We start from the raw sequence: 6,000 nt of genomic DNA, 5'->3' as shown, positions 1-6,000 counted from the left end.
GACATGCATGGGAGTCCACTTATCCTAGCTCAGCCAATCAAGATGGCCAACGATCTCAAGTCTGAATAAATATCCTACAAAGATGTCAGCACAGACAAGACAACTTGCAGACATTGAGCCTGATTAATAAAACTCTCCAAGGCTGGAGAGGATACACTTTTATTGGTGAAGCTGGGTGATCAAACAAACCTGGAATGCATCTGGTCCAGGATTCAAAACATTTGCTAGCAAACTGAAAATGACTTTGAAGAAATCTATTCCAGGTTTGCTGGATCACCCAGCTTCACTGATGAAAGTGTATCCTCTCCAGCCTTGGAGCTTTAATATATCAGGCCAATTGTATCTCTGGTGGTTAGATGAGTATAGTTCTTCTTTTTTATCTATTGGCAACCATTAAGCAAAGTATCCTAATTCTCCAACCATTAAGAGCCTAATAAGCTTCATAAACCACAATTGAGAGTTTGGTTATTTTTGGCAAAACCAGTTTTGAAGAAATCTCTCCTACATGTACACAAAGATTGTGGTATCTTTAATAAGATGATCCCTATTCTGCTTGGAAATCTTTGTAATAAGAACTAAGCTATAGAATATGACTTTAAAACGTTGCCAGATCACATAAGAACAACGGCACCTGCAAGTATAGGGAAGTCAAAGAGGGTGGGAGAGCTCCGCAGAGACACAATCATTGTTCTCTGCACATACAAGGTGATGGCGTTCCAAAGATTTCTTTGATCCTTATTGCTGGACATTGGCCCTTTGCATTGATTCATTCATCCTTTCACCTTGTGCTTTATCAACTTATGCATAAGTAAGGCAGATTTGTCACCAATTTTCCAATTCCTCGCCCATTGAAAACAACAGTAGAACTGCAAATGATTTTCATACATTCACAAGGTGCAACATTTGCAGCATTCATACATGAACCCCATAAGGTGTAAATTGGTGCAAATTGGTTAAACATGTAACATGTTTAGCCCACTTGATATGTGGGAGGTGTGACGTGTAGAGGAACGTTATATGATAAGTGATTGGCGTACGTGCAGTGTATATACCATAGCAAGCAGAAGAATTATGATTCATCTCTATTGATATGGTACTTTTATATTAGACAAAGGAACGGCCTCTGAATAATGGGCTCGCAGGACTCTGCAGGCCATAGTGAGTCAGCTAAGAGACGGGACAATTCTCAATCACTGTGCTGCCGTATATTACACCACCACCGGTATTTGTCGGCGTGGGTTTTTTTTTGGGGGGGGGGAGTCGTTCCACTCCTCCCAATATGAATGATTCAGCATGGCACCAGCATCATATAGGATTTTCTTTTTAAGGTATAGAAGCTGTAGCTGTAAAAAATAAAGAAAAGTTTATTTATTATCCAATTATTTGTAGATTTGTTCTCTAATTATTTTGTTATTTGTATAAAGGGTTTGAAATGCTGCTCCTAAATATTTGTCCTGGTGACCATTGTTTGGTGGAACTCAATGGTTGTAGGTAATAAACACCCCAAAGTGTTACAAGAACACAACATTTAACATCACAAATCAAATAAATTTCAATAAAGAAAAGCAGAGGCTCATTGCCTAGCTCAGGGGTCAGCAACCTTTACTATCAAAAGAGCCATTTTGCCTTCTCTTCCACTAAAGAAAAATAGTCTGGAGCCGCAAAACATAACACAGTTTATAAACTTTTAAAAGTTTTAATATTTTTTTAATTTTACCTGTTACAACAAGTGTGCATGTGTAGGCCTACTTTGAAATAAATTAAACGCTGAACTATGCCCCTAGAAGCCTCCAGCTTCTAACGTATCATCCTGTTACATTAGCTGGAGGCTTCTAACGTAACAGGGTAGATTTTTTTGATGGGCAGAGTTCTTTATGTTCTGACGATGCCTTAGCGATGAAATTTTAAGGGGTGTTAGCCACAAGTGTCCCTCATTTGCAGCTTTAATTTTGTTCACCTGTACCCCCCAATCTTGAGTAATTGGGGTTCAGGGGCTAGAAGCCTCCAGCAATGTGTAACAGGGTAGATTATTTTGATGGGCAGAGTTCTTTATTTTCTGACGATGCCTTAGCGATTCAATTGTAGGTGGTGTTAGCCATAAGTGTCCCCCACTTGCATCTCTATTTTGGTCACCTGTACCGCCTCCTCCCCGTTCCAGAGAAATTGGGGTTCAGATGCTAGATGCTTCCAGCAATGTGTAACAGGGTAGATTTTTTTGATAGGCAGAGTTTTTATGAATTTTTAGGAGGTGTTAGCCACAGGTGTCCCGTACTTGCACCTCAATTTTTTTTCACCTGTACCCCCGTTTCCAGATAAATTGGGGTTTAGGTGCTAGAAGCCTCCAACAATGTGTAACAGGGTAGGGGTTTTTTGATGGGTGGAGTTTTTAGGAGGTGTTAGCCACAGGTGTCCCCCACTTGCACCTCTAATTTTGTTCACCTGTACCCCCTTCCTGTTCCAAAGAAATTGGGGTTCAGGTTCCTCCAGCAATGTGTAACGGTAGATTTTTTTGATGGGCAGAGTTCTTTATGTTCTGATGATAGCCTAACAATTAAATTTTAGGGGGTGTTAGTCACAGGTGTCCCCCACTTGCACCTTCATTTTTGGTTTTGTATATCTCCCCATTCCAGAGGAATTGGGGTTCAAAGGAGGGGGATGTCATTGTACACACCCATTTGTACACGCCCCGTGGTAGATTTATTTCACTGGTAGATTTTTTTCATTAGAACACCGGATAGGGAATCCCCCTCCTCTGCAGTGTCTTGGGAGGAAGGGGATCCCCCATCAGAGATCTCCCCGCGGCAGCCGAAGGGAGCCACAACAAGGAGGCTGAAGAGCCGCATGCGGCTCCGGAGCCGCAGGTTGCAGACCCCTGGCCTAGCTTATTGCTGGTCAACATTTTTGATGTTGGGTGTTTCAAGTGGCACCCCAGACTTTGTCATAGGGCCACATACAATATTCAGTGAATGTTTTACTATGTAATAGAGTCAGACTTGCAACAGATGATTGTCCGAGACCATGCATGGCCAATGCTATAGAAGATGTTGCAGACTCGGTACACACTTCAGGAGACAAAAGGCTGGAAACACATTCAGGGACGGTTTTAGACAAAATGGGGCCAATATGCAACGGGAGCCTCAAATATAAAGCAAGCTGAACCCTCTGCCAATCTGTCAATAGGTGCCCTGGAGACATTGGGTAATTACCTAGTTTGCCACCATGTAAAACCAACCCTGGATACATAGGGCTTGATTTAATAAAGCTTTTCAATACTGGAAAAGATAGACTATAGGGAGAACCTGGAATGTATTTGTTCCAGGATTGAAATATCAATTGGTTTTAAATAAATCTACACCAGGTTTGCTGGATCACTCAACTTCTCCCATGAGAGTCTCTTTAAGATTTGGACAGTCTCTCTGGTAGCTCTTGGAGAGCTTTTATAAATCAGACACATTATATGAATGGGATTTGTGCAATACCCTCATTGGACAAAATTGTGTTTCGCCACTGTGCCCCTCACTCCATCTTTGTGTTCCTTGTATTTGGAAGCAAAATTTGGTCATCTAAATCTGCCATCCTGGTCCCTTGCCCTTTCTGGTGCCTACACCCTTCTTGCAATGATGTTTGGTGCTTTGGGTTGCAGCCAATAGGAAATGTCCATATCACAAATCCAATGATGTCTGACATCTGAAAAAGTATTTTTTATTATTATTAATATTATTATTAGTGGTGAGGTAGAGGGAGTTGGGAGGTAGGTGCAGGAGGGGGATTTGTGAATTGCAGGGATATCAGTTTTACCAGATTCATTATTTTTTTAAAAAGGCAGCACACAATCTAGTGTAAAAATATAAATCAAATTATTTTCTCTAAAGTCTAAATCATATTTTTCCTTCTCTGACTGGAGAAAGCAAAAAAAAAAACACGGATTACAATTTGCAGGGGCCCTGAGGGCTGCAGGTGGCCCCCTGGCTTCATTTAGGCTTTGTGATCACAAATAAATCTAAATTAAAAAAAGATGTAAAGTAGACAACAGATTTCTTTGTAAATCATTAAAATGTTGACATTCCATAGATCCTGACATCCTCCCCAGGCACACACTATGACGTTTATTTCCGTTTTACATTTTCCCAAACCCGCAATTACCATCATTGTATATCTGCTGTACTGTTTGTATCGCAGAACTGCTGGATGTGTCAGTTCATTAGCAAAATGCAGAGATTTTACGTTCCAGCCTGAAGCATACAGCTGGGTCAAATAAGGAGCCAAATCAGTCTTATCCACAGTGACAATTTATTAATTAGCACGATAGACTCTGCGGCATTATAGAAGCCGCTTCCGGCTTATTAGTAAAGGAGGCTTCAGATACAAATATCTTGTAAATTGCTTTCTTTGTTAACTTTTTATACATTTGCTATAAAACATTGCAGGGATTTAGTATAGAATCTTGCTTCTTTGGCATGCTTAAATCATGACAACTCCTTCTTTTTACCAACTCCGCCATTTGTGCCTTGTGCCATGAGTCCTGCAATCTACTTTATAGAAACCAACTTCTTATGTCTACAGATAAGCAAACTGAAAAAATAAAATATTACATCTTCCAAAATATAAAAAGTCGTTTGAATACTCCAAACATCCTCCTATACTAATGATGGTCCTGCAGAACTTAGCCATAAATGTAGGAAAAGGCTACATTTGCAAAATAATTTCATGGTGAACACAACCAAGAGTTTTACGAGATTCAGTTTTACCAATTTTTTGCCAAATGTACTTTTTATCAATAATCAGTTATAAAAGGTAATATAAAATATTGTTTTTGTGGACTTAACACTCAAATGTGGAAGAATTTGGAGGGGGAGAAGTCAGAGTTATAGGCAGAAGCTGGAATAGCTGTGATTTTACAGGAACAGATATGCTACATTCAGATGGACAATTGACAACCAAGTGGTTAACAGCTGCGGGGTTCCCAGTTAGTATTTCCAGGTGTTAAGGAGGAGGTACTGATATGCGGACTAGGTACTGATACGTTTTCATGAGTCTTCACTTAACACTCTAGTAAACGGTTGCAGATTTCATGCAACATGCTGCAAAGGAACACAGATCACCTGCTATCCTTTCACTTTCAGAAACTTTTCATCTGCTTGAAAAGCATTCCTATTCAAATCCATGGAAGGAGATTAGAGACAAACAGCCCTGAGATACTGCACTAAGCTCTAAAAAAAAAACACACCACAACCACACTGCTTGAAAACACCTGCAAAAAAAGGAATTTCAGCTGGTCTCATATGTTTCAATCATAAGAATCCTAACAGTGAAACGCGTCGGGTAAACAAAACATTTCAAATACCCCCAATTTATTTCTTAATATAAAAGCTATACTATGAAGAATACAATCCTAAATTGATATTAATTCAAATGGAATTATGTGTGTCTGGATTTAGCCCTTTGTTACCATGATGTGAAATGGAATAGTGCATATTTGTTGTATACAATACCTGTACACCATGTATACTTTTGCTATCATGTTTTTGTAAATATGCACAATATATGTTTTGTGGCCAAAAGAAAACTGTTCTCCTGTTTGTTGTAATGAAGTGTATACAATTCAATTAGGAGTTGGACATATTATGTTATACCAGACAAGAGAACATCCCAGATTTGCTGGATTACCCAGGTTCTCCCATGATAATATTCTCTAATCTTCAAGAGCTTTATTAAACTAGGGCCCTTTTTGTTTCTGTTTTTTTTTTTTTTTTGTAAAATGTAAAATGTCTGATGTTTTTAGTAATGTCTGTTTATTTTTTGTGCATTTGTTTTTTTCTTTTCTTTCCTAATATTTCCCTTAAAATTCTCATGTAATGTTTCCGTGGTTCAGATTCCGACTCAGATTCAATACATTTTGTCCCTTGAAACTATTTTGTACTTTATAAATAAAATAAACTTTTCAGCCCCCAGCATACAAAAAAAGTCCCCATGTTGTTCTAAGTTAACTAAAGTTTGATA

Source organism: Pyxicephalus adspersus, chromosome 8, assembly GCF_032062135.1.
Source record: "Pyxicephalus adspersus chromosome 8, UCB_Pads_2.0, whole genome shotgun sequence".
Taxonomy (NCBI): domain Eukaryota; kingdom Metazoa; phylum Chordata; class Amphibia; order Anura; family Pyxicephalidae; genus Pyxicephalus; species Pyxicephalus adspersus.
This window is presented reverse-complemented; position numbering follows the sequence as displayed.